The following is a 27,878-nucleotide window of genomic DNA, read 5'->3' on the forward strand; positions in this document are numbered from 1 at the left end:
GAGGTGTTTAATGCGAACTAGGGGTCATCCAAGCACCGCAAAAGGCCGCCATGGCCTGCACGCCCCTTTTCTCTTTTCATATGCAGACGAGGGTTGAAGCCAACTTTGACCCACTGCTTGGATGATATCACCATATGCAAATCCATCTGCTGCAGGCCTTCCCCCAGGAATGCTTGCACTAGTTGTTGCATTTGGTTTGTTGTTTGGGGGTGCTTCAGTATTAGGCAGCCTTCTGCCCTCCCATGTTCATCTGAAAATATGTGTTCTCCCTGCAGTTGTTGTCCCCAGATGAGAGTTCCCTTGTGCTGCCTCAGTTGAATCTTCTTTACTTGACAGAGATGTGCCTGAGCAGCGGCCCTCCCCAGCCCTATCCTAAATCATACTTATTTTGCATAGGAGATACCATGGTCATGAAGATTGTTCTCCCAGGGTGAGGTTCATTCATTGCATTCTGGGTATGCTGACCCCTGTGATTTCCCCAAATGTGGGAAACTTGACTGCATTATTTGTGGTAGTGGGGGACTGTGTTTGTGCTTTCCTCTGGTCAGCTCTGGTAAAAGTCAGATTTCTTTGTCTCAGATCTTCCTCTAGCCTTGTTCTTCTTTCGAGAGTTCCCTTGTGCTGCCTCAGTTGGATCTCCTTTACTTGACAGGGGGGTGCCCAAGCAGCGACCCTCCCCAGCTCTAGCCCAACTCCTACTTACCTGCCAGGTGAGATACTATGATCATGAAGGTGCTTCTCCCAGGGCAAGGCTCACCCATTGCACTCTGGGTGTGCTGCCCCTGTGATTTCCCCAAATGTGGGAAACTTGACTGCATAATTTGTGTTTCCACTGGTCGGCTTTCATATAATTCAGATCTCTTTGTCTCAGGTCTCTCTCCAGCCTAGTTTGCAGTCTGTTTCCACTTCTTTTTTTTTGAGCCCCTCCCTTCTATACCCTTGTGCACTATCCTGACTTCTCCTCCTGTCTGCTTACTTTGTGCCTTCCAATGCACAATGCAAACTACAGGTAGTGCTGCAGGGCCCACAAACTTTTACTTGCATTACAGAGCAGCTCTGGAGCTGTTACAGTGCCAAGCTGCTGCAAGAAATCAGCTTGAATGCTTCAGGGGCTGGGGCATTGCCAACATGAGCCCCACACCGAAGGAGGGTGGGGGTGTTTAATGCGAACTAAGGGTCATCCAAGCGCCGCAAAAGGCCGCCATTCACTGCATACCCCTTTTCTCTTTTCATATGCAGATGAGGGTTCCAGCCAACTTTGGCCCACTGCTTGGATGACATCACTGTATGCAAATCCGTCTTCTGCAGACCTTCCCCCAGGAATGCTTGTACTAGTTGTTGCATGTGGTTTGTTGTTTGGGGGTGCTTCAGTATTAGGCAGCCTTCTGCCCTCCCATGTTCATCTGAAAATATGTGTTCTCCCTGCAGTTGTTGTCCCCAGATGAGAGTTCCCTTGTGCTGCCTCAGTTGAATCTCCTTTACTTGACAGAGATGTGCCTGAGCAGCGGCCCTCCCCAGCCCTATCCCAAATCATACTTATTTTGCATAGGAGATATCATGGTAATGAAGACTGTTATCCCAGGGTGAGGTTCATTCATTGCATTCTGGGTATGCTGACTCCTGTGATTTCCCCAAATGTGGGAAACTCGACTTCATTATTTGTGGTAGTGGGGGACTGTGTTTGTGCTTTCCTCTGGTCAGCTCTGGTAAAAGTCAGATTTATTTGTCTCAGATCTTCCTCTAGCCTTGTTCTTCTTTCGAGAGTTCCCTTGTGCTGCCTCAGTTGGATCTCCTTTACTTGACAGGGGGGTGCCCAAGCAGCGACCCTCCCCAGCTCTAGCCCAACTCCTACTTACCTGCCAGGTGAGATACTATGATCATGAAGGTGCTTCTCCCAGGGCAAGGCTCACCCATTGCACTCTGGGTGTGCTGCCCCTGTGATTTCCCCAAATGTGGGAAACTTGACTGCATAATTTGTGTTTCCACTGGTCGGCTTTCATATAATTCAGATCTCTTTGTCTCAGGTCTCTCTCCAGCCTAGTTTGCAGTCTGTTTCCACTTCTTTTTTTTTGAGCCCCACCCTTCTATACCCTTGTGCACTATCCTGACTTCTCCTCCTGTCTGCTTACTTTGTGCCTTCCAATGCACAATGCAAACTACAGGTAGTGCTGCAGGGCCCACAAACTTTTACTTGCATTACAGAGCAGCTCTGGAGCTGTTACAGTGCCAAGCTGCTGCAAGAAATCAGCTTGAATGCTTCAGGGGCTGGGGCATTGCCAACATGAGCCCCACACCGAAGGAGGGTGGGGATGTTTAATGCGAACTAAGGGTCATCCAAGCGCCGCAAAAGGCCGCCATTCACTGCATACCCCTTTTCTCTTTTCATATGCAGATGAGGGTTCCAGCCAACTTTGGCCCACTGCTTGGATGACATCACTGTATGCAAATCCGTCTTCTGCAGACCTTCCCCCAGGAATGCTTGTACTAGTTGTTGCATTTGGTTTGTTGTTTGGGGGTGCTTCAGTATTAGGCAGCCTTCTGCCCTCCCATGTTCATCTGAAAATATGTGTTCTCCCTGCAGTTGTTGTCCCCAGATGAGAGTTCCCTTGTGCTGCCTCAGTTGAATCTCCTTTACTTGACAGAGATGTGCCTGAGCAGCGGCCCTCCCCAGCCCTATCCCAAATCATACTTATTTTGCATAGGAGATATCATGGTAATGAAGACTGTTATCCCAGGGTGAGGTTCATTCATTGCATTCTGGGTATGCTGACCCCTGTGAATTCCCCAAATGTGGGAAACTCGACTTCATTATTTGTGGTAGTGGGGGACTGTGTTTGTGCTTTCCTCTGGTCAGCTCTGGTAAAAGTCAGATTTCTTTGTCTCAGATCTTCCTCTAGCCTTGTTCTTCTTTCGAGAGTTCCCTTGTGCTGACTCAGTTGGATCTCCTTCACTTGACAGGGAAGTGCTCGAGCAGCGACCCTACCCAGCTCTAGCCCAACTCCTACTTACCTGCCAGGTGAGATACTATGATCATGAAGGTGCTTCTCCCAGGGCAAGGCTCACCCATTGCACTCTGGGTGTGCTGCTCTTGCGATTTCCTCAAATGTGGGAAACTTGACTGCATAATTTGTGTTTCCCCTGGTCGGCTCTCGTATAATTCAGATCTCTTTGTCTCAGGTCTCTCTCCAGCCTAGTTTGCTGTCTGTTTCCACTTCTCTTTTCTTGAGCCGCTACCTTCTATGCCCTTGCGCACTATTATGACCTCTCCTGTCTGCTTACTTTGTGCCTTCCAACGTCAATGCAAACTACAGGTAGTGCTGCAGGGCCCACACCCTTTTACATGCTTTACAGAGCAGCTCTGGAGCTGTTACAGTGCCCAGCTGCTGCAAGAAATCAGCTTGAATGCTTCAGGGGCTGGGGCATAGCCAACATGAGCCCCACACCGAAGGAGGGTGGAGGTGTTTAATGTGAATTAGGGGTCATCCAAGCGCCGCAAAAGGCCGCCATGCCCTGCACATCCCTTTTTTCTTTTCATATGCAGACGAGGGTTGAAGCCAACTTTGACCCACTGCTTGGATGACATCACCACATGCAAATCCATCTGCTGCAGGCCTTCCCCCAGGAATGCTTGCACTAGTTGTTGCATTTGGTCTGTTGTTTGGGGGTGCTTCAGTATTAGGCAGCCTTCTGCCCTCCCATGTTCATCTGAAAATATGTGTTCTCCCTGCAGTTGTTGTCCCCAGATGAGAGTTCCCTTGTGCTGCCTCAGTTGAATCTCCTTTACTTGACAGAGATGTGCCTGAGCAGCGGCCCTCCCCAGCTCTATCCCAAATCATACTTATTTTGCATAGGAGATACCATGGTCATGAAGATTGTTCTCCCAGGTTGAGGTTCATTCATTGCATTCTGGGTATGCTGACCCCTGTGATTTCCCCAAATGTGGGAAACTTGGCTGCATTATTTGTGGTAGTGGGGGACTGTGTTTGTGCTTTCCTCTGGTCAGCTCTGGTAAAAGTCAGATTTCTTTGTCTCAGATCTTCCTCTAGCCTTGTTCTTCTTTCGAGAGTTCCCTTGTGCTGACTCAGTTGGATCTCCTTCACTTGACAGGGGGGTGCCCGAGCAGCGACCCTCCCCAGCTCTAGCCCAACTCCTACTTACCTGCCAGGTGAGATACTATGATCATGTAGGTGCTTCTTCCAGGGCAAGGCTCACCCATTGCACTCTGGGTGTGCTGCCCCTGTGATTTCCCCAAATGTGGGAAACTTGACTGCATAATTTGTGTTTCCCCTGGTCGGCTCTCGTATAATTCAGATCTCTTTGTCTCAGGTCTCTCTCCAGCCTAGTTTGCTGTCTGTTTCCACTTCTCTTTTCTTGAGCCGCTCCCTTCTATGCCCTTGCGCACTATTCTGACCTCTCCTGTCTGCTTACTTTGTGCCTTCCAACGCACAATGCAAACTACAGGTAGTGCTGCAGGGCCCACACCCTTTTACATGCTTTACAGAGCAGCTCTGGAGCTGTTACAGTGCCCAGCTGCTGCAAGAAATCAGCTTGAATGCTTCAGGGGCTGGGGCATAGCCAACATGAGCCCCACACCGAAGGAGGGTGGAGATGTTTAATGCGAATTAGGGGTCATCCAAGCGCCGCAAAAGGCCGCCATTCCCTGCACATCCCTTTTTTCTTTTCATATGCAGACGAGGGTTGAAGCCAACTTTGACCCACTGCTTGGATGACATCACCATATGCAAATCCATCTACTGCAGGCCTTCCCCAGGAATGCTTGCACTAGTTGTTGCATTTGGTTTGTTGTTTGGGGGTGCTTCAGTATTAGGCAGCCTTCTGCCCTCCCATGTTCATCTGAAAATATGTGTTCTCCCTGCAGTTGTTGTCCCAAGATGAGAGTTCCCTTGTGCTGCCTCAGTTGAATCGCCTTTACTTGACAGAGATGTGCCTGAGCAGCGGCCCTCCCCAGCCCTATCCCAAATCATACTTATTTTGCATAGGAGATACCATGGTCATGAAGATTGTTCTCCCAGGGCAAGGCTCACCCATTGCACTCTGGGTGTGCTACTCCTGCGGTTTCCCCAAATGTTGGACACTTGACTGCATAATTTGTGTTTCACCTGGTCGGCTCTCGTATAATTCAGATCTCTTTGTCTCAGGTCTCTCTCCAGCCTAATTTGCTGTCTGTTTACACTTCTCTTTTCTTGAGTTGCTCCCTTCTATGCCCTTGCGCACTATCCTGACTTCTCCCGTCTGCTTACTTTGTGCCTTCCAACGCACAATGCAAACTACAGGTAGTGCTGCAGGGCCCACACCCTTTTACTTGCCTTACAGAGCAGCTCTGGAGCTGTTACAGTGCCCAGCTGCTGCAAGAAATCAGCTTGAATGCTTCAGGGGCTGGGGCATAGCCATCATGAGCCCCACACCGAAGGAGGGTGGAGGTGTTTAATGCGAACTAGGGGTCATCCAAGCACCGCAAAAGGCCGCCATGCCCTGCATGCCAATTTTATCTTTTCATATGCAGACGAGGGTTGAAGCCAACTTTGACCCACTGCTTGGATGACATCACCATATGCAAATCCATCTGCTGCAGGCCTTCCCCCAGGAATGCTTGCACTAGTTGTTGCATTTGGTTTGTTGTTTGGGGGTGCTTCAGTATTAGGCAGCCTTCTGCCCTCCCATGTTCATCTGAAAATATGTGTACCTCCTGCAGTTGTTGTCCCCAGATGAGAGTTCCCTTGTGCTGCCTCAGTTGAATCTCCTTTACTTGACAGAGATGTGCCTGAGCAGCGGCCCTCTCCAGCCCTATCCCAAATCATACTTATTTTGCATAGGAGATACCATGGTCATGAAGATTGTTCTCCCAGGGTGAGGTTCATTCATTGCATTCTGGGTATGCTGACCCCTGTTATTTCCCCAAATGTGGTAAACTTGACAGCATTATTTGTGGTAGTGGGGGACTGTGTTTGTGCTTTCCTCTGGTCAGCTCTGGTAAAAGTCAGATTTCTTTGTCTCAGATCTTCCTCTAGCCTTGTTCTTCTTTCGAGAGTTCCCTTGTGCTGCCTCAGTTGGATCTCCTTCACTTGACAGGGGGGTGCCCGAGCAGCGACCCTCCCCAGCTCTAGCCCAACTCCTACTTACCTGCCAGGTGAGATACTATGATCATGAAGGTGCTTCTCCCAGGGCAAGGCTCACCAATTGCACTCTGGGTGTGCTGCTCCTGCGATATCCCCAAATGTGGGAAACTTGACTGCATAATTTGTGTTTCCCCTGGTCGGCTCTCGTATAATTCAGATCTCTTTGTCTCATGTCTCTCTCCAGCCTAGTTTGCTGTCTGTTTACACTTCTCTTTTCTTGAGCCACTACCTTCTATGCCCTTGCGCACTATCTTGACTTCTCCCGTCTGCTTACTTTGTGCCTTCCAACGCACAATGCGAACTACAGGTAGTGCTGCAGGGCCCACACCCTTTTAGTTGCCTTACAGAGCAGCTCTGGAGCTATTACAGTGCCCAGCTGCTGCAAGTAATCAGCTTGAATGCTTCAGGGGCTGGGGCATAGCCAACATGAACCCCACACCGAAGTAGGGTGGAGGTGTTTAATGCGAACTAGGGGTCATCCAAGCGCCGCAAAAGGCCGTCATGCCCTGCACGCCCCTTTTCTCTTTTCATATGCAGACGAGGGTTGAAGCCAACTTTGACCCACTGCTTGGATGACATCACCATATGCAAATCCATCTGCTGCAGGCCTTCCCCCAGGAATGCTTGTACTAGTTGTTGCATTTGGTTTGTTGTTTGGGGGTGCTTCAGTATTAGGCAGCCTTCTGCCCTCCCATGTTCATCTGAAAATATGTGTTCTCCCTGCAGTTGTTGTCCCCAGATGAGAGTTCCCTTGTGCTGCCTCAGTTGAATCTCCTTTACTTGACAAGGGAGGCATTTTGGATTTTTTCTTTGGGTACCCTTACACCTGATGGTCTGAATGAGAGCATCGAACTGAACAACATTGGCAGTCTCTGAAGATTTTATCTATTGATTTACCTAATATATTATTTATTGAATATCCATTTATTGTATGTTTAATAAATAAACAAAATTATTAGAAGTAGCTATTTTGGAAACAGCTTTCCTCTTAGGATGAAACTGTATAATCCTGTTGTGTGTGTTCCTTTAAAGTTCTTTAGTAAAATCCACTAGTAATGATGAACATCAGATTTCTTCCTCCATCCTCTTTTTACACTTTCTCTTGGTTCTATATATATATATTTTTTTTCTATTTTTTTTTCCCCTCCTTCTCCCAAAAGGCCCCCCTCCCCCCCCCCTCCCTGTTTTAAATTTTAAAATCTTTAAATATTTAAATCTTCGAATCCTTAAATTGTCTGTTTAATATTTATTTTTTCTTCATTTCTTTTTGTTGTTTAAACAGCAATGTAATTATTCCAGGGGTTAAAATAATGAAATATAGAAATAATATTAACAAAAATTAAAGGTAAAAATGAATTGATAGAATGATCCCATTAAAAGTAAATAAATAATATGGATGTTAAGCTGAGCGGGTTGGATTCGAACATGGGACTAGCTGCATAGAGTGCATTTGATGTTTCCCCTGCGCCACAAGAACTGCTTTAGTAGTGGCATGGATTTATGTTACCCTAAAAGGTTTTATATAAGTAAATGGGGATCCTTAGTGCTGAGTCTCTGAATTATGTATATGTGATTATAGATATGAGGTATTGATTGAAAGATTATAGGTTAATCTGTATATAGATTATATATTTTCTGTTATTTTTTAAACCACCTTGTTGCTTATTTTATTATTATTTTTAATCACCATGTTGCTTATTTTTATATTATGAAATGCCTTTATATGTGCAATTGCAATTAGAAAGTTGTTCCATATGTGGGTCATTACATGTATGCATCCAATTAGTACATGTATGTATCCAATCAACTAATTAGTAATGCTATTGGTCCGGTGCATTTTAAAAAGAGCCTGCTAGGCTGCTGATGTATCCTCTGACGAAACCGCTCTTGGATAACAGCGGAGAAACGCGTAAGGAAGGTGATTACCGGACACTCTGATTGCTGAGATATAAGCCCGTTCATGAACGAGCTACATCACGGCGGACGTCTGATGTAAAGACAGCGGTGAAGGGGAAAAAGCAATTTGAGACCGAGCAAAAGGAGGTCTCTACCCCACGGCAGGGAGAAATATCCCGACCGCGAGTGCCAATAAGATCCAGCCACGGTTAACGGGGGTCGTAGCATACCGCTGTGTTTCACCAACCATCACAGCGCTCTCCCCCTGTTTTCTTTCATTACTCACGTGAGTTACATATGAACTTTAACTGCAGTAAATAAGAGGCGTTGGTTACAACTGTTGCTGTTCATCCACAAGAAGGAATTTAATGTATCAATTACAATTGGAAAGTAACGATTAAATTACAACAGCTGTATCCAGGAGGATTTTTTGGACACTTTAATAAACATTCCGTTGTCATCAAGGGCAATATGAAATAGATCCTGATTACATTTAGATATGGATAGTGGTGCCTATATATGTTGACTCCATTGTATTTTATTGAATGTGGGTTTCTTCTGTCTATATATATTTTTTAAAAATAAAGAGCTTGTACATTTTATTTTTTGCGCTCCATTGATAACAAGTGTGATTATCTTTAAAATTTGGTTTATTATTGGTAGAACAGTACTACCTATGGGAGCAGCATTTTATAATATATGGTGAAAATTAATAGATGTATAAAGATTAAATAAGCAACAAATTGGTGAAATAGATACGTTTTGATAGGAGCGCTGGGTTCTATATATATATATATTGACATTTGGTTATATATATGTATAGACTTTATAAATTCTTGACAGAGATGTGCCTGAGCAGCGGCCCTCCCCAGCCCTATCCCAAATCATACTTATTTTGCATAGGAGATACCATGGTCATGAAGATTGTTCTCCCAGGGTGAGGTTCATTCATTGCATTCTGGGTATGCTGACCCCTGTGATTTCCCCAAATGTGGGAAACTCGACTTCATTATTTGTGGCAGTGGGGGACTGTGTTTGTGCTTTCCTCTGGTCAGCTCTGGTAAAAGTCAGATTTATTTGTCTCAGATCTTCCTCTAGCCTTGTTCTTCTTTCGAGAGTTTCCATGTGCTGCCTCAGTTGGATCTCCTTTACTTGACAGGGGGGTGCCCGAGCAGCGACCCTCCCCAGCTCTAGCCCAACTCCTACTTACCTGCCAGGTGAGATACTATGATCATGAAGGTGCTTCTCCCAGGGCAAGGCTCACCCATTGCACTCTGGGTGTGCTGCTCCTGCGGTTTCCCCAAATGTTGGACACTTGACTGCATAATTTGTGTTTCCCCTGGTCGGCTCTCGTATAATTCAGATCTCTTTGTCTCAGGTCTCTCTCCAGCCTAGTTTGCTGTCTGTTTCCACTTCTCTTTTCTTGAGTTGCTCCCTTCTATGCCCTTGCGCACTATCCTGACTTCTCCCGTCTGCTTACTTTGTGCCTTCCAACGCACAATGCAAACTACAGGTAGTGCTGCAGGGCCCACACCCTTTTACTTGCCTTACAGAGCAGCTCTGGAGCTGTTACAGTGCCCAGCTGCTGCAAGAAATCAGCTTGAATGCTTCAGGGGCTGGGGCATAGCCCCACACCGAAGGAGGGTGGAGGTGTTTAATGCGAACTAGGGGTCATCCAAGCGCCGCAAAAGGCCGCCATGCCCTGCACGCCCCTTTTCTCTTTTCATATGCAGACGAGGGTTGAAGCCAACTTTGACCCACTGCTTGGATGACATCACCATATGCAAATCCATCTGCTGCAGGCCTTCCCCCAGGAATGCTTGCACTAGTTGTTGCATTTGGTTTGTTGTTTGGGGGTGCTTCAGTATTAGGCAGCCTTCTGCCCTCCCATGTTCATCTGAAAATATGTGTTCTCCCTGCAGTTGTTGTCCCCAGATGAGAGTTCCCTTGTGCTGCCTCAGTTGAATCTCCTTTACTTGACAGAGATGTGCCTGAGCAGCGGCCCTCCCCAGCTCTATCCCAAGTCATACTTATTTTGCATAGGAGATACCATGCATCTATACATACATGCGCTAACACCTGGGCATACACTGATGTACCCACACCTAATATCCATACATACACGCCCTGACACCTGGACATACACCAACATTCCCACACCTGCATCTATACATACACATGATGACACCTGGACATACACCAACATACAAGCACCTGCATCTATATATACACGCGCTGACAAATGGACATACACCGACGTACCCACACTTGCATCTATACATACATGCACTGACATCTGGACATACAAGCACCTGCATCTATACATACACGCGCTGACACCTGAACCTACACTGACGTTCCCACACCTGCATCTATACATACACATTCTGACACCTGGACATACACAGACGTACCCACACCTGCATCTATACATACACGCGTTGACACCTGGACGTACACTGACGTACACACACCTACATCTATATATGCATGGATGCAAATGTGGGTACGTCTGTATACGTCCAGTTGTTAGCATGTGTATGTATAGATGTTAGGTGTGGGTACATCAGTGTATGTCCAGGTGTCAGCACATGTATGTATAGATTCACATGTGGGTACGTTGGTGTACGTTTAGGGGTCAGCGTGTTTATGTATAGATGTTGGTGTGTGTATGTCAGTGTACGTACAGATATAGGTGTGTGTATGTATGTATGTATGTATGTATATGTATAGAGGAAGGTGTGATACATACATATAACACATACATGATAGATACATACATATATCACACACACGATAGATAGATAGATAGATAGATAGAACACATACATACAAGATAGATACATATATACACACACATACGATAGATAGATAGATAGATAGATACATAGATATATATATCACAAACATATATAATTCATACATATATCACACTCACATACATGATACATACATGAGAAAGACCTGGGAAGGTGATGAGGCCCGGGCCCCCTGCTGATGTTGCGTTGAGGAAGGCAGTGTTCCAGGGCGGATGCCAGTCGGGGAGAGCGCCGCGCAGCCCGGGAAAAATACTGCTGAGGAGCTACATCTGGAAGAGCCCCAGGGAGGGAGAGTGTCACATGCCCCATCCTGCGCGGCACACTCTGCAGGCCTGCACATGGGAAGGGAGGTCTCTGGCCACACATACTCACCCTGCTGCTGAAGCCCCGCTGCTGTCCCCATCAGCGCTCTCCAGCGGGGAGCGGGGCCAGGATGAACCTCAACCTGTGAGAACTATCTTCATGATCAAGAGATCTCATATGCAAGATAAGTATGTGTTGGGAAAGGGCTGGGGAGGGCGGCTGCTCGGGCACACCCTCGTCAAGTTAAGGAGATTTAACTGAGGAAGCACAAGGGAACTCTCGTCTGGGGACAACAACTGCAGGGAGACCACATCTTTTCAGATGAACATGGGAGGGCGGAAGGCTGCCTAATACTGAAGCACCCTCAGACATTAAACCATATGCAACAACTATTGCAAGCATTCCTGGGGGAAGGTCTGCAGCAGACGGATTTGCATTCAGTGATGTCATCCAAGCAGTGGGCCAAAGTTGGCTGGAACCCTCATCTGTATATGAAAAGAGAAAAGGGGCATGCGGGGCATGGCGGTCTTTTGCGGCGCTTGGATAACCCCAAGTTTGCATTAAACACCCCCACCCTCCTTCGGTGTGGGGCTCATGTTGGCCATGCCCAAGCCCCTGAAGCATTCAAGCTGATTTCTTGCAGCAGCTGGGCTCTACAAGACAAGTAAAAGGGTGTGGGCCCTGCAGCACCACCGGTAGTTTGCATACACACATATATAGGACAGCATCTCTTATATGCCCCAGGGTCAATAAAATAGTATCCTTGTCTAGGCTATCCATCCCCTCAGATAAGGCATTTGTCCATGCCGCTACAGCACTACACACCCAGGTCGACGCAATTGCCGGTCTGAGTAAGGTACCTGAATGTGTATAAATGGACTTCAGGGTAATCTCCTGTTTGCGGTCAGCACACTCTTTGAGGGTAGCCGTATCCTGGGACGGGAGGGCTACCTTCTTGGATAAGCGTGTTAATGCTTTGTCCACCCTAGGGGAGGATTCCCATCGTAACCTATCCGTTGATGGGAAAGGATACGCCATAAGATTCCTTTTGGAAATCTGCAGTCTTTTATCTGGAGATTTCCAAGCTTTTTTACATAACTCGTTCAGCTCGTGTGAGGGGGGAAAGGTTACCTCAGGCTTCTTTCCCTTGTACATATGTACCCTCTTGTCAGCGACAGGGGGTTACTCTGTGATGTGCAAAACATCTTTTATTGCCATAATCATAAATCGAATGGATTTTGCCAATTTTGGCTGTAACTTTGCATCATCGTAATCGACACTGGAGTCAGAATCCGTGTCGGTATCTGTGTCAACAAACTGGGATAGTGGGCGCTTATGAGACCCTGACAGTCCCTGCAACATAGGATCAGGCATGGGTTGAGACCCTGACTGTCCCAAAGCTTCTGCCTTGTCTAATCTTTTGTGCAATGAGTTTACACTAGCATTTAAAACATTCCACATATCCATCCAATCAGCTGTCGGCAGAGAAACCACATTCATTTGCTCCCGCTCCTCTCTAATATAGCCTTCTTCCTCAGACATGTCGACACACGTGTACCGACACACCACACACACAGGGAATGCTTTTTCTGAAGACAGTTTCCCCACAAGGCCCTTTGGAGAGACAGAGAGGGAGTATGCCAGCACACACCCCAGCGCTATATAACCCAGGAATAACACAGTAACTTAATGTTTGCCCAGTAGTGCTGCTGTATGTAATTTGCGAATTATGTGCCACCCCCCCCCCTCTTTTCAACCCTCTTGTCTAACGTGGTATAAGCAGGGTAGAGTCCGGGGAGCTTCCTCTCAGCGGTGCTGTGGAGAAAAAATGGCGCTGGTGAGTGCTGAGGGAGAAGCCCCGCCCCCTCGGAGGCGGGCTTCTGTCCCGCTTAAACTGTAAAATTGGTGGGGGCTCATACATTTATACAGTGCCCAGCTGTATATATGTTATATTTTTGCGAAAGAGGTTTATATTGCTGCCCAGGGCGCCCCCCCTGCGCCCTGCACCCTTACAGTGACCGGAGTATGTGAGGTGTATGGGAGCAAAGGCACACAGCTGCAGTGCTGTGCGTTACCTCAGTGAAGATCATGAAGTCTTCTGCCGCCTCTGAAGTCTTCTTTTCTTCTCATACTCACCCGGCTTCTATCTTCCGGCTCTGCGAGGGGGTCGGCGGCGCGGCTCTGGGACGGACGGCGAGGGTGAGATCCTGCGTACCAATCCCTCTGGAGCTAATGGTGTCCAGTAGCCTAAGAAGCAGGACCTTGCAACTCAGAGAGTAGGGCTTCTTCTCTCCCCTCAGTCCCTCGATGAGGGAGTCTGTTGCCAGCAGTGCTCCCTGAAAATTAAAAACCTAACAAAATACTTTCTGTCAGAAAGCTCAGGAGAGCTCCTGAAAAGCACCCAGTCTCCACTGGGCACAGTATCAAACTGAGGTCTGGAGGAGGGGCATAGAGGGAGGAGCCAGTGCACACCCAGAACTAAAGTCTTTCTTAAAGTGCCCATGTCTCCTGCGGAGCCCGTCTATCCCCATGGTCCTTACGGAGTCCCCAGCATCCTCTAGGACGTTAGAGAAAATAGGATTTTAATACCTACTGGTAAATCCTTTTCTCTTATTCCGTAGAGGATGCTGGGCACCCGTCCCAGTGCGTACTGTGTCTGCAGTTATTAAATGGCCCTTAACTCCAGAACATTTATGTGGAGACAACTTTCCTGACTTGACCATCTTCCTTGGATGTTTTCCCCCTGTGTGACTGCTCCCCAGCCTCGGAGGGTTGCATCCGTGGTCCCTAGGATCCCGTCCTGGATCCCAAACCATCGCCCCTCTAGGTGGTGAGAACTGTGCAGCCACCAATGGAGTGAGATTCTGGTCTTGGAAGACAGGATTATCCTCCGGTGCATGTGTAGGTGGGATCCGGACCACTTGTCCAACAGGTCCCACTGGAACACTCTGGCATGGAGCCTGCCAAACTGAATGGCCTCGTAGGCCGCAACCATCTTCCCCAGCAACCGAATGCATTGATGGATTAACACTCTTGCTGGTTTCAGAATTTGTTTGACCAGACTCTGGATCTCCAGAGCCATTCCACTAGAAGAAAACCTCTTCTGTGTCCAGTATCACTCCCAAAAACAACAACCGCGTCATTAGGACCAACTGCGATTTTGGCAAGTTTAGGAGCCAACCATGTTGTTAAAGAACTGTCAGGGAGAGTAGATGTTTTGCACCAACTGGTACCGGGATCTCGCCTTTATCAGGAGATCATCCAAGTACGGGATAATTGTGACTCCTTGCTTGCGAAGGAGAACCATCATTTCCGCCATCACCCTGGTGAAAATCCTCGGAGCCGTGGACAGACCAAACGGCAACGTCTGAAATTGGTAATGACAATCCTGAATTGCAAACCTCAGGTAGCTTGATGCAGTGGCTAAATGGGAACATGTAAGTAGGCATCCTTTATGTCTACCAAAACCATGAAATCTCCTTTATCCCCCGGACTGGAGATCACTACCCTGAGAGATTCCATCTTGAAATTGAATTTCTTTAGGTAGAAATTAAGGGATTTCAGATTTAAGATTGGTCTGACTGAGCCGTCCGGCTTCGGGACCACGAAGAGGCTTGAATAAAAACCTTCTCCCTGCTGACTAAGGCTGATTTGAACAATCGGTGAGGGGGAACTTCTTGAAACCCCAGTTTGTACCCTTGGGACACTATTTGTAAAACCCACGAGTCCAGGTCCGAATGAATCCAGAACTGACTGAAGAGTTTTAGACGTGCCCCCCAGTGGCTGAACTAGCGAGCAGTGGGCCCATGTGCGACAAAATGGCTTGGGCCCCCCCCCCATCCCATCCCATCCAAGTCCACCCCCTCACCCCTGGAGAGGATCTGGTGAGGGGGGCCTGCTCAGGGAAGTGGATACCTAGCAACAGTGCCGTAACTAGACATTTTAGCAGTGTGTGCAAGAAACGGCATTGGAGCCCCACCCCTGCATGCAAAACAGGGGCAGTGCGCGCCGTAGGCGCGCGCAAAAAAACATAGTGGCGTGGCTTCGTGGTTAAGGGGTGTGGCCACAAAATAATACCAATTCATAAAACGGTGCACAGTAGTCTCCATTATTCAAATTACGCCGCACAGTAGCACCACTACACCAGGTAGAGACCCTTTTACACCTTACGGCGGACAGATTCCTCTTTTTACACATTACAGCAGACAGCGTCCTCTTTTTACACATTACAGCAGACAGCGTCCCCTTTTTACACATTACGGCAGACAGCATCCCCCTTTTTTACACAACGGCAGACAGTGTGCCCTTGTTACACATAGCGGCAGACAGCGTACATTTTTTTCACATAACGGCAGACAGCCTGCCCTTGTTAAACATAGCGGCAGACAGCGTACACTTTTTACACATAACGGCAGACAGCCTGCCCTTGTTAAACATAGCGGCAGACAGCGTACACTTTTTTCACATAACAGCAGTCAGCCTGCCCTTGTTACACATAATGGCAGACATCGTACACTTTTTACACATTACAGCAGACAGCTTGCCCTTGTTACACATTACAGCAGACAGCTTGCCCTTGTTACACATTATGGCAGACAGCGTGCCCTTGTTACACATTACGGCAGACAGCATCCCCCTTGTTACACATTACGGCAGGCAGATTCCCCCTTGTTACACATTGCGGCAAGCAGATTCCCCCTTTTTACACATTGCGGCAAGCAGCTTCCCCCTTTTTACACATTGCGGCAGGCAGCTTCCCCCTTTTTACACATTGCGGCAGGCAGTCCCCCTTTTTACACATAGCTGCAGGCAGATTCCCCCTTTTTACACATAGCGGCAGGCAGATTCCCCCTTTTTACACATTGCGGCAGGCAGTCCCCCTTTTTACACATAGCTGCAGGCAGATTCCCCCTTTTAACACATAGCTGCAGGCAGATTCCCCCCTTTTACACATAGCTGCAGGCAGATTCCCCCTTTTTACACATAGCGGCAGGCAGATTCCCCCTTTTTACACATAGCGGCAGGCAGATTCCCCCTTTTTACACATAGCGGCAGGCAGATTCCCCCTTTTTACACATAGCGGCAGGCAGTCCCAACGAAGAAAGAAAGAAAGAAAGAAAGAAAGAAAGAAAGAAAGAAAGAAAGAAAGAAAGAAAGAAAGAAAGAAAGAAAGAAAGAAAGAAAGAAAGAAAGAAAGAAAGAAAGAAAGAAAGAAAGAAAGAAAGAAAGAAAGAAAGAAGAATTATACTTACCCTCTCCGCTGGCTCAGGCTCCTCGTGCAGCTTGACGATTCCCGGGCAGTAGAGAAGGAGGAGGAGGGAGGTGGAGGAGGGAGCCGCAGCAGCGCTGTGTTATTGGTGGAGGCGCTGCTGCTGCTGCCCCTCTGCTTCACTATAGGCTGTTCTCGGAAGACAGCCTATAGTGAAGCAGAGGGGCAGCAGCAGCGCCTCCACCAGTAACAAAGCGCTGCTGCGGCTCCTTCCTTCACCTCCCTCCTCCTCCTCCTCCCCCCCGTGCCGCTGCTCCTCTCATCTCCAAGCGACCCTCCTCCCTCTTCGTGTGTTACAGAGGTGGCAGCGTGTCTGGTGCTGCGGCTGCTGCCCGTAGTGCCCTGGCCTGATCTGTTCGTTACGACGGGCGGGCGGCGGGAGTCGCAGGACGCAGACCCGACGGGAGCGCTGGTGTGCGGCTGCGGCATGATACAATGAGTCATTGTGACTCATTGTAATGCCGGCGGCTGTGGGCCCTTGAGTGCGGCGGGGCCCCAGTGCAATGCACTGCCTGCCCTGCCAGTAGTTCCGCCCCTGGTGCCCCCCACTGGTGTGGGCTCCTGCAAGAGAGCCCCAGCGTCATGCAGTGGATTTGGCAGAAGCAGAGGACTCTGCTCCTGCGATCTTGAAGAGGCTTCTTGGAGTCAGCATCAGCATTCCCTTGGTGAATCCACAATGCCCTCCTATCCGAGACTGCCATGAAATTGGCCCGTGAGCACTTGTGCCCGGTGTAGGATTTTTAAATATGTGTAGTTTACTGTATGCAAGGGTTTAAAACCTTTTAGGAACTGATATCTAAGGTGTATTACATGTAGTTTAAAAAAAACAAAAAAGGTTTATTTTATGGCAGTAGTTTCCAAACTGGGGTTCTTGCACTGGTAGCATAGTTTGGTGGTCCAGGACCAATTAAAATTATTTATACTTTATTAAATTGGCAAAACCATTCCCTCACAACATAACTGAACCTGAGGATGACATGCTATAAACACAATTTACTTAATTTTATATTTTTTTCTGAATTTCTCAATAAAAAAAACTTTGGCCTAGGGGTGCCGTGAAACAAATTTTGATACTATTTATTTATATAGTGCTCTTTCTCCAACAGGACTCAAGGCGCTTGAGATATGGCTTCTGGAACTGAACACAGGATTCTAAATGTGGCTGTACCAAGGACCTATACAGTGGCATTACAGGTTGAGTATCCCTTATCCAAAATGCTTGGGACCAGAGGAATTTTGGATATCGGATTTTTCTGTATTTTGGAATAATTGCATACCATAACGAGATATTATGGTGATGGGACCTAAATCTAAGCACAGAATGCATTTATGTTTCATATATACCATATACACACAGCCTGAAGGTCATTTTAGCCAATATTTTTTATAACTTTGTGCATTAAACAAAGTGTGTGTACATTCACAGAATTAATTTATGTGTCATATACACCTTATACACACAGTCTGAAGTTCATTTAATACAATATTTTTAATAACTTTGAGTATTAAACAAAGTTTGTGTACACTGAGCCATCAAAAAACAAAGGTTTCACTATCTCAGTCTCACTCAAAAAAGTCCGTATTTCGGAATATTCCGTATTTCGGAATATTTGGATATGGGATACTCAACCTGTATTACTTTTTTCTGCTACTGGTTCTTTACCTATGCAAACAAGCATCTGACTTGCCTTTCCTATTGCTTTGTTACATTGCTCACCTGAAATAGTAATACTTAGATAGCTTTCCTCTTGCCATTATAATGCCCTTAATATTATAGTTAGCCTTTGTATTTTTGAGACGTGTATGATTTTGCATTTTTTGGCATTAAATGTTGCCATGTTCTTAACCATTCCTCTAGTCCAGGGGCGGAACTGCCAGAGACAACGGAGTCAGTTGCCGCCGGGCTCCAGCCCTAAAGGGGCTTCCTCCATTGCCCTCCGGCTGTTACGTGCCCTTCCTACTAAATAGACAAAGGCGCTACCAGCAGGGTCTCGCAGTTTGTACATTCCATGCCGTAACACCCTTCTTTCCACCTTTTTAAAGACCCAGCCCAGCAGCCTCGCCGCTGCCACCACCGCTAGCTGCAGCACTGCCAGCGGTGGGGTGCCCCTGCTTCTTCTCACACCACAGATAGCTGGGCAGCACTGCAACTGCCTGCCTGATTGCTCCGCCCCCTTCCGGCTCCCAAGCACCTCTGCTGCCCAGTGATCCAGGAGCCTGCTGCTAGGAAGAAGTGGCCGAGCTTCAGCAAGCGAGTCTGGACACTGGCGGAGGAAGCCATGATAACCAGATAATGGGGAGTGGAGAGCCAGTTCCAAGGTAATACTTTATACAGCTGGTTGAGATCCTGGTCGGTGGATATGGATTCCAAGAAAACCCTGGAGGTGCTTCCTTTCAAGGGAGACACTCTCTTTGGAGAAGACCTCAATAAGATTGTAGCTGATCTGGCTACTGCTAAAACAGCTTGCCTACCTAGTATGACTCCTACCACGCAGAAGGCTAAAAGTACTTTCCCTTGGCCCTTTCATCCTCAAGGTAAAGCGTACCCAAGGTCAGGCATACCCAAAGCAAGCTCATGCTTCCAGACCTGCCAAGCCCAGACTGAAGCAAGCCTGGGCTGCCCATCAGCCTGCTTCCAAAACGGACAAGCCTGCCGCATGACGGTGCAGGCCTCCCTCTGGGGGATCCCAGGGTGGGGGGCCCAACTTCTAGGTTTGGCATAATTCTAAGCTAGAGAATTCTGTTTGGAGCTCACCTTGTACTTTGTGAAGAAATAATCAGCATTGTGGCTGAGCAGATACATGTAGTGTGTGGCTGCAAACTGCATGGATCTGCTGCGTTGTAATGCTGATACTTTTTTTTTCAAAGTACCAATAGCTTCATATAATGTTCACAATTTTTATGCAGGATCAAATAGCTCAATAGGTAGGGTGTTTGATTAGAATTCAACAGGTTATAGGTTTGAATCCTGGGTATGGTAGTTTGAGATGTGTTATTTAATAAAGTATGTTGTTCTGACTGCCGGCATCCTATCACCTGGGATATCATACTAAATAAATGGAGTTGATCAATTTTTTTTAATTTTTTTTTTAAACTAGGGACAATTTCCAGATACTTTTCTTTATAACTGAGATTGCCCCCTGGAACTTCACATCAGTTGACAACTATGCATGAGTGGGCAGTGCTTGCTCTGGATCTGCCCACCCATTTATGTGCCGTCATAAAAGAAAGCACAACTGACAGTTATCCTGGGCGTACACTACACAATTATCTGTCAGGCTATCTATCCAGTCTGGATGGATGGAATGAAAATCTGGTAATGTATAGGAGCAAATGTCAATTAACCATTTGCTCCCAAACACTAGAAAAGTGGTCAAAAATGGTCATTACACAAATTGGTTAAACCCAAAATTTAACCAATTTGTTTAGGGGACCATTTTTGTCCATTTTCTAGTGTTTGAGAGTAAATCGTTGATAGTCATTTGCTCACATAGATAACCGGATTTCTATTCCAACCAGCCAGTGTTGGAGATATGGTCTGCCAGATTACATAATGCATACCAGAGCCATAACTAGACTTTTTGGTGCCCTGTGACAGATAATTATATGCCCCCCCCCTCCCCATTTTTGCAATATGGACAAAAGGCGCATGCCTTGTGGGGAAGGGGCATAACAAGATTGGTCTCAGAGAAAGCACATGAGATATGAAGATATATCTAGTATACTTGATACTCAATGGTTTGTGGTATTGCCGGGGTGCCCTCCTTAAATGCATATACAGTCACACATGGCGTGTTTGTGCAAATGGCATATCAGCAGTCAGCACTAACTGGTGACATGCCATTTGTACAAGTAAGCCATGTGTGACTAGTATATAAACATACTTTATTAAATAACACCTCAAACTATCATACCCAGGATTCAAACCTATAACCTGTTGAATTCTAATCAAATACCCTACCCATTGAGCTACTTGATCCTGCATCTATTCTAACCTCCAAAAACAGATTCAGTTGCATTTTCCAGCGTGTTTTGTTTGCGCCTTTGCAAATGTCTTACATCGACAAACTTATTTAGTACTATTTTGCAAATAGGGTTACATTGTCGCAACATTGTGTTCCCTAATTGCTTGATTTTTTTAAATGCAACAATTGATAAAGACACCTGATAATTGCTCTGTGGAGTCTTATTTTGTGTCTACTTCTTATCTACATTTAATTCCCTACCTCTAATCAAGGCATTTTTAAATGCTGGGGGCTGCCAGGACGTGAGGCCTACCTAGACTTTAGATCTGAATTTGAATGTACTTGTGAACTAACTTAATTTCCTACTTCTAAATTCATTCCTAAATTCACTACTTACATTAATCCTGTAGTTGGGCATTTTGAGCCTTCAATTGTGGGCATTGTTTTGTGTCCAAACCAGCAGCTGGTGGTGTGCATTTGCTGGAAAGGCATCGAAGACCTCCGATATGCTGCATCTCCTGATGTGTGTCTCCCTCAAGTGGCTGTCAGCAAATGCATGCTAGACACCCCATTCCAAGCTGATTGTGACATCACGGAACATGCATCATAGAACAGGCATGCTAGAATATGGGTCTTCAACCTGCGACCCTCCAGCTGCTGTGGAACTACATATACCAGCATGCCCTGCCTCAGTTTTAGCATACCTTAATAGCAAAACTGTGGCAGGGCATGCTGGGATGTGTAGTTTCACAGCAGCTGGAGGGCCACAGGATGAAGACCCATGTGCTAGAGCCAAGCCGCAGGTACATTGAATGCTAGCAAGCTGAATGTTTAAATCATTTTTGTTCCGCAGCATTCCAATGCGGAAGATTCCATGGAACCAGAGATTATTCCATTGAGAAGGACATGCTGCCTGGATGACTGCACTGTGCAAATTAAATCACGGAGCCAGTTGGCTTGTGGGTGGCTCTGGTGACTGGGTGGTTGGGTGGGCGGTGTGTCGGAGGTGGAGCACATGCAAATGAATGTGTATCATCCAGCTAGTGAGAGTGAAAACTCATGCAGGAGTGTGCCTGCTTGTCAGTGGGTTATGCACCTTGCCAGGTGTCAAATCTACATGGAGCAGCTGGAGGGGACAAGAGCAGGTTTGCAAAATATAGATAGAAGAGCATATATGCTGGCGCATTCTCCATGATTGTGTCAGCTTATGTTTTGGTGCACTGCACTTTCCTTCACTAAGTTTTAGCCATTTTGGTTAAATGCAAGTGTAGTTGCTTCTCGCCCTTTTGGCTGTGATCTTGTATCGTGGTTGAAGAGTCTGCTGGAGGGATTGTTTTCTTCATTGGCGAGAGACTGAAGATATTCCAGGATGGAAGGCTTGGGAACACTATCCGTTTTTCAGTTGTGGAAGAGTTGAAAGACCGGATTGGACTACATTCTATAGTAAAGGATATCTTTGTATTTATTAATCCTCCCTTTATATGTGTCTGTCTTTCAATAAAGCTTCGGGCTTGTGATTCCCTCACCCTCTTACACTCCACACACATAGCCTTATTAACTGTTGTATTATTGTATTGTTTAAATGTATAGTGCAGTTCATGATTTATAGTGTAGGCTGGCCTGTGCTGTAGTTCTTGAACTGTACTATACCGACAGCATTTGTATTGTGTTTTGGCTGTGCTGCAAAACGGTACTTATGTGTGTAATGTTTATGTATGTTTTTTTGCTTCTTTATGTCAATAAAGACTGCTTTTTTAATCCAATATCTGAAAACAATCAATGTTTATCTTTGATGGCAATAGAAGTGGTATGATATTTGCTGCTTTTGAAAGGCAATATCTGATATGTCCCCTATCTGGGAACCATATATTAAATGGCTTTTCAGAAAAGGGAGATGGGAGAAGAGCTTTCAGTACTTGTAGGACCGATGCTCATTTCCTATTCTAGCCTCCAAAAACAGATTCAGTTGCATTTTCCAGCGTGTTTTGGATGCGCCTTTGCAAATGTCTTACATCGACAAACTTATTTAGTACTATTTTGCAAATAGGGTTACATTGTTGCAACATTGTGTTCCCTAATTGCTTGATTTTTTAAATGCAACAATTGATAAAGACACCTGATAACTGCTCTGTGGAGTCTTATTTTGCGTCTACTTCTTATCTCCACTATTCTGACTTCTCCTGTCTGCTTACTTTGTGCCTTCCAACGCACAATTCGAACTACAGGTATTGCTGCAGGGCCCACACCCTTTTAGTTGCCTTACAGAGCAGCTCTGGAGCTATTACAGTGCCCAGCTGCTGCAAGTAATCAGCTTGAATGCTTCAGGGGCTGGGGCATAGCCAACATGAGCCCCACACCGAAGTAGGGTGGAGGTGTTTAATGCGAACTCGGGGTCATCCAAGCGCCGCAAAAGGCCGCCATGCCCTGCACGCCCCTTTTCTCTTTTCATATGCAGACGAGGGTTGAAGCCAACTTTGACCCACTGCTTGGATGACATCACCATATGCAAATCCATCTGCTGCAGGCCTTCCCCCAGGAATGCTTGCACTAGTTGTTGCATTTTGTTTGTTGTTTGGGGGTGCTTCAGTATTAGGTAGCCTTCTGCCCTCCCATGTTCATCTGAAAATATGTGTTCTCCCTGCAGTTGTTGTCCCCAGATGAGAGTTCCCTTGTGCTGCCTCAGTTGAATCTCCTTTACTTGACAGAGATGTGCCTGAGCAGCGGCCCTCCCAAGCCCTATCCCAAATCATACTTATTTTGCATAGGAGATACCATGGTCATGAAGATTGTTCTCCCAGGGTGAGGTTCATTCATTACATTCTGGGTATGCTGACCCCTGTGATTTCCCCAAATGTGGGAAACTTGACAGCATTATTTGTGGTAGTGGGGGACTGTGTTTGTGCTTTCCTCTGGTCAGCTCTGGTAAAAGTCAGATTTCTTTGTCTCAGATCTTCCTCTAGCCTTGTTCTTCTTTCGAGAGTTTCCTTGTGCTGCCTCAGTTGGATCTCCTTCACTTGACAGGGGGGTGCCCGAGCAACGACCCTCCCCAGCTCTAGCCCAACTCCTACTTACCTGCCAGGTGAGATACTATGATCATGAAGGTGCTTCTCCCAGGGCAAGGCTCACCCATTGCACTCTGGGTGTGCTGCTCCTGCGATTTCCCCAAATGTGGGAAACTTGACTGCATAATTTGTGTTTCCCCTGGTCGGCTCTCGTATAATTCAGATCTCTTTGTCTCAGGTCTCTCTCCAGCCTAGTTTGCTGTCTGTTTCCACTTCTCTTTTCTTGAGCCGCTCCCTTCTATGCCCTTGCGCACTATCCCAGGATAATTATTGTAGCTGGTCTGCGGGTAACAGCTCTCAGATCCACTTCTAGAAAAAATGCAACAATGTAATTTGAGTGACAAACTGCAGAGATGAAAGCTTTCTGTGACTGCTGCACAGGGATCACACAAACTCTATTCATAGGGCTGACTTCACTTAGGGGAGATGTTCTCGCCCCGCAAAGAAGTGCGAGTATATACCGCACTTACGGTACCATTGGATTTACAGATATTTTTTTGCAATACACTATGGGGGTCATTCTGAGTTGATTGCTCGCTATTTAAAACGGTGGAGTTAACATATCTCACGTGGAAGGTGGTCATGTTATTAGCCTTGGCTTCGGCTAGGCGAGTGTCGGAATTAGCGGCTTTGTCACATAAAAGCCCATATTTGGTGTTCCATGTGGATAGAGCGGAATTGCGGACCCATCCTCAATTCCTACCAAAAGTGGTCTCATCTTTTCATATGAACCAACCTATTGTGGTGCCTTTGGCTACGCGTGACTTGGAGGATTCCGAGTTACTTGATGTGGTCAGGGCTTTGAAAATTTACGTGGCCAGGACGGCTAGAGTCAGGAAAACTGAAGCGCTGTTTGTCCTGTATGCAACCAACAAGATTGGTGCCCCTGCTTCAAAGCAGGCTATTGCTCGCTGGATTTGTAACACGATTCAGCAAGCGCATTCTATGGCTGGATTGCAGTTACCGAAATCGGTCTAGGCCCATTCCACGAGGAAAGTGGGCTCTTCTTGGGCGGCTGCCCGAGGGGTCTCGGCACTACAGCTGTGTCGAGCTGCTACTTGGTCAGGTTCAAACACCTTTTCAAAATACTATAAGTTTGATACCCTGGCTGAGGAGGAACTCATGTTTGCTCAATCGGTGCTGCAGAGTCATCCGCACTCTCCCGCCCGTTTTGGAGCTTTGGTATAATCCCCATGGTCCTTACGGAGTCCCCAGCATCCTCTAGGACGTTAGAGAAAATAAGATTTTAAACCTACCGGTAAATCTTTTTCTCGTAGTCCGTAGAGGATGCTGGGCGCCCGTCCCAAGTGCGGACTACTTCTGCAATACTTGTATATAGTTATTGCTTCAATAAGGGTTATGTTATAGTTGCATCGGTCCTGCACTGATGCTATGTTGTTTTTTCATACTGATAACTGGGTAGTTTATCACAAGTTATACGGTGTGATTGGTGTGGCTGGTATGAATCTTGCCCTGGATTAACAAAATCCTTTCCTCATACTGTCAGTCTCCTCTGGGCACAGTTTCTCTAACTGTGGCATAGAGGCGCATAGAGGGAGGAGCCAGTGCACACCCAGAACTAAAGTCTTTCTTAAAGTGCCCATGTCTCCTGCGGAGCCCGTCTATCCCCATGGTCCTTTCGGAGTCCCCAACACCCTCTACGGACTACGAGAAAAAGATTTACCGGTAGGTTTAAAATCTTATTTTCTACTTTATTCTTTTCTATCCTAGTTTATTACGACCAACTCTCATCCAAGGAGTTTGATATTCTACTACCTGCATGCAATTTAAATTGCTTAAATTGTTTATATGGTTGATTTGTCCTTCACAACCCATAATCTGCAACTTGGATGTACTTGTGTCATTGAAAATCTTATAATAAAAATGTTTACATATTGAAAAAAAAAGTTATAAGACATATGCATTCAATATTTGAAGAAACAAAATAAAATAAAGCTATGTATTGGGTTTCACTAACAAGCACATTGGAAGACTTGACTACTGTTAAAAGACATGCATTACATGGTATAGAGCCACAAACCACAATGTAGTAAAATAAAAACAAACTTACATGTGCTAGAGCTGGGGAGGGTCGCTGCACGGGCAGCCCCCTGTCAAGTGAAGGAGATCCAACTGAGGCAGCACAAGTGAACTCTCGAAAGAAGAACAAGGCTAGAGGAAAATCTGAGACAAAGAAATCTGACTTTTACCAGAGCTGTCCAGAGGAAAGCACAAACACAGCCCCCCACTACCACAAATAATGCAGTCGAGTTTCCCACATTTGTGGAAATCACAGGGGTCAGCATACCCAGAATGCAATGAATGAACCTCACCCTGGGAGAACAATCTTCATGACCATGGTATCTCCTATGCAAAATAAGTATGATTTGGGATAGGGCTGGGGAGGGCCGCTGCTCAGGCACATCTCTGTCAAGTAAAGGAGATTCAACTGAGGCAGCACAAGGGAACTCTCATCTGGGGACAACAACTGCAGGGAGAACACATATTTTCAGATGAACATGGGAGGGCAGAAGGCTACCTAATACTGAAGCACCCCCAAACAACAAACAAAATGCAACAACTAGTGCAAGCATTCCTGGGGGAAGGCCTGCAGCAGATGGATTTGCATATGGTGATGTCATCCAAGCAGTGGGTCAAAGTTGGCTTCAACCCTCGTCTGCATATGAAAAGAGAAAAGGGGCGTGCAGGGCATGGCAGCCTTTTGCGGCGCTTGGATGACCCCTAGCTCGCATTAAACACCTCCACCCTCCTTCGGTGTGGGGCTCATGTTGGCTATGCCCCAGCCCCTGAAGCATTCAAGCTGATTTCTTGCAGCAGCTGGGCACTGTAACAGCTCCAGAGCTGCTCTGTAAGGCAAATAAAAGGGTGTGGGACCTGCAGCACTACCTGTAGTTCGCATTGTGCGTTGGAAGGCAAAAAGTAAGCAGACGGGAGAAGTCAGGATAGTGCGCAAGGGCATAGAAGGGAGGGGCTCAAGAAAAGAGAAGTGGAAACAGACAGCAAACTAGGCTGGAGAGAGACCTGAGACAAAGAGATCTGAATTATACGAGAGCCGACCAGGGGAACACAAATTATGCAGTAAAGTTTCCCACATTTGGGGAAATCGCAGGAGCAGCACACCCAGAGTGCAATGGGTGAGCCTTGCCCTGGGAGAAGCACCTTCATGATCATAGTATCTCACCTGGCAGGTAAGTAGGAGTTGGGCTAGAGCTGGGGAGGGTCGCTGCTCGGGCACCCCCTTCTCAAGTGAAGGAGATCCAACTGAGGCAGCACAAGGAAACTCTCGAAAGAAGAACAAGGCTAGAGGAAGATCTGAGACAAAGAAATCTGACTTTTACCAGAGCTGACCAGAGGAAAGCACAAACACAGTCACTCACTACCACAAATAATGCAGTCAAGTTTCCCACATTTGGGGAAATCACAGGGGTCAGCATACCCAGAATGCAATGAATGAACCTCACCCTGGGAGAACAATCTTCATGACCATGGTATCTGCTATGCAAAATAAGTATGATTTGGGATAGGGCTGGGGAGGGCCGCTGCTCAGGCACATCTCTGTCAAGTAAAGGAGATTCAACTGAGGCAGCACAAGGGAACTCTCATCTGGGGACAACAACTGCAGGGAGAACACATATTTTCAGATGAACATGGGAGGGCAGAAGGCTGCCTAATACTGAAGCTCCCCCAAACAACAAACCAAATGCAACAACTAGTACAAGCATTCCTGGGGGAAGGTCTGCAGAAGACGGATTTGCATACGGTGATGTCATCCAAGCAGTGGGCCAAAGTTGGCTGGAACCCTCATCTGCATATGAAAAGAGAAAAGGGGTATGCAGGGCATGGCGGCCTTTTGCGGCGCTTGGATGACCCCTAGTTTGCATTAAATACCCCCACCCTCCTTCTGTGTGGGGCTCATGTTGGCCATGCCCCAGCCCCTGAAGCATTCAAGCTGATTTCTTGCAGCAGCTGGGCACTGTAACAGCTCCAGAGCTGCTCTGTAAGGCAAGTAAAAGGGTGTGGGCCCTGCAGCACTACCTGTAGTTTGCATTGTGCATTGTAAGGCACAAAGTAAGCAGACGGGAGGAGAAGTCAGAATAGTGCACAAGGGTATAGAAGGGAGGGGCTCAAGAAAAAAGAAGTGGAAACAGACAGTAAACTAGGCTGGAGAGAGACCTGAGACAAAGAGATCTGAATTATATGAGAGCCGACCAGGGGAAACACAAATTACGCAGTCAAGTTTCCCACATTTGGAGAAATCACAGGAGCAGCACACCCAGAGTGCAATGGGTGATCCTTGCCCAGGGAGAAGCAACTTCATGATCATAGTATCTCACCTGGCAGGTAAGTAGGAGTTGGGCTAGAGCTGGGGAGGGTCGCTGCTCGGGCACCCCCCTGTCAAGTGAAGG

General features: G+C 46.8%; 18 non-coding genes and 1 pseudogene across 18 annotated transcripts; 15 read left to right on the forward strand and 4 right to left on the reverse strand.

The window, feature by feature from the left end:
* The first annotated feature begins 379 nt into the window (after positions 1-379).
* LOC134950496 (U1 spliceosomal RNA) lies at positions 380-543 on the forward strand. Its single transcript, XR_010183405.1, has one exon. It is a non-coding gene; the product is annotated as a U1 spliceosomal RNA (small nuclear RNA).
* A 152-nt stretch (positions 544-695) lies between these two features.
* LOC134952199 (U1 spliceosomal RNA) lies at positions 696-858 on the forward strand. The gene has a single exon (XR_010184773.1). It is a non-coding gene; the product is annotated as a U1 spliceosomal RNA (small nuclear RNA).
* A 674-nt stretch (positions 859-1,532) lies between these two features.
* Positions 1,533-1,696, forward strand: LOC134951942 (U1 spliceosomal RNA). The gene has a single exon (XR_010184581.1). It is a non-coding gene; the product is annotated as a U1 spliceosomal RNA (small nuclear RNA).
* A 152-nt stretch (positions 1,697-1,848) lies between these two features.
* LOC134952200 (U1 spliceosomal RNA) lies at positions 1,849-2,011 on the forward strand. The gene has a single exon (XR_010184774.1). It is a non-coding gene; the product is annotated as a U1 spliceosomal RNA (small nuclear RNA).
* A 674-nt stretch (positions 2,012-2,685) lies between these two features.
* LOC134951952 (U1 spliceosomal RNA) lies at positions 2,686-2,849 on the forward strand. The gene has a single exon (XR_010184588.1). It is a non-coding gene; the product is annotated as a U1 spliceosomal RNA (small nuclear RNA).
* Positions 2,850-3,001: 152 nt separating this feature from the next.
* LOC134952494 (U1 spliceosomal RNA) lies at positions 3,002-3,164 on the forward strand. The gene has a single exon (XR_010185003.1). It is a non-coding gene; the product is annotated as a U1 spliceosomal RNA (small nuclear RNA).
* A 670-nt stretch (positions 3,165-3,834) lies between these two features.
* On the forward strand, positions 3,835-3,998 carry LOC134951425 (U1 spliceosomal RNA). Its single transcript, XR_010184168.1, has one exon. It is a non-coding gene; the product is annotated as a U1 spliceosomal RNA (small nuclear RNA).
* A 152-nt stretch (positions 3,999-4,150) lies between these two features.
* LOC134952758 (U1 spliceosomal RNA) lies at positions 4,151-4,313 on the forward strand. Its single transcript, XR_010185191.1, has one exon. It is a non-coding gene; the product is annotated as a U1 spliceosomal RNA (small nuclear RNA).
* A 670-nt stretch (positions 4,314-4,983) lies between these two features.
* Positions 4,984-5,146, forward strand: LOC134953079 (U1 spliceosomal RNA). Its single transcript, XR_010185415.1, has one exon. It is a non-coding gene; the product is annotated as a U1 spliceosomal RNA (small nuclear RNA).
* Positions 5,147-5,817: 671 nt separating this feature from the next.
* LOC134951239 (U1 spliceosomal RNA) lies at positions 5,818-5,981 on the forward strand. Its single transcript, XR_010184016.1, has one exon. It is a non-coding gene; the product is annotated as a U1 spliceosomal RNA (small nuclear RNA).
* Positions 5,982-6,133: 152 nt separating this feature from the next.
* LOC134952948 (U1 spliceosomal RNA) lies at positions 6,134-6,296 on the forward strand. Its single transcript, XR_010185313.1, has one exon. It is a non-coding gene; the product is annotated as a U1 spliceosomal RNA (small nuclear RNA).
* Positions 6,297-8,919: 2,623 nt separating this feature from the next.
* Positions 8,920-9,083, forward strand: LOC134950947 (U1 spliceosomal RNA). The gene has a single exon (XR_010183776.1). It is a non-coding gene; the product is annotated as a U1 spliceosomal RNA (small nuclear RNA).
* Positions 9,084-9,235: 152 nt separating this feature from the next.
* On the forward strand, positions 9,236-9,398 carry LOC134952871 (U1 spliceosomal RNA). Its single transcript, XR_010185254.1, has one exon. It is a non-coding gene; the product is annotated as a U1 spliceosomal RNA (small nuclear RNA).
* Positions 9,399-23,137: 13,739 nt separating this feature from the next.
* On the forward strand, positions 23,138-23,301 carry LOC134951629 (U1 spliceosomal RNA). The gene has a single exon (XR_010184334.1). It is a non-coding gene; the product is annotated as a U1 spliceosomal RNA (small nuclear RNA).
* Positions 23,302-23,453: 152 nt separating this feature from the next.
* Positions 23,454-23,616, forward strand: LOC134952008 (U1 spliceosomal RNA). Its single transcript, XR_010184634.1, has one exon. It is a non-coding gene; the product is annotated as a U1 spliceosomal RNA (small nuclear RNA).
* Positions 23,617-25,671: 2,055 nt separating this feature from the next.
* On the reverse strand, positions 25,672-25,835 carry LOC134950898 (U1 spliceosomal RNA). Its single transcript, XR_010183735.1, has one exon. It is a non-coding gene; the product is annotated as a U1 spliceosomal RNA (small nuclear RNA).
* Positions 25,836-26,507: 672 nt separating this feature from the next.
* Positions 26,508-26,668, reverse strand: LOC134952679 (U1 spliceosomal RNA). The gene has a single exon (XR_010185151.1). It is a non-coding gene; the product is annotated as a U1 spliceosomal RNA (small nuclear RNA).
* A 152-nt stretch (positions 26,669-26,820) lies between these two features.
* LOC134951819 (U1 spliceosomal RNA) lies at positions 26,821-26,984 on the reverse strand. Its single transcript, XR_010184488.1, has one exon. It is a non-coding gene; the product is annotated as a U1 spliceosomal RNA (small nuclear RNA).
* A 695-nt stretch (positions 26,985-27,679) lies between these two features.
* Positions 27,680-27,821, reverse strand: LOC134953376 (U1 spliceosomal RNA; annotated as a pseudogene).
* Positions 27,822-27,878: the final 57 nt, after the last annotated feature.

Source organism: Pseudophryne corroboree, chromosome 8, assembly GCF_028390025.1.
Source record: "Pseudophryne corroboree isolate aPseCor3 chromosome 8, aPseCor3.hap2, whole genome shotgun sequence".
Lineage (NCBI taxonomy): Eukaryota > Metazoa > Chordata > Amphibia > Anura > Myobatrachidae > Pseudophryne > Pseudophryne corroboree.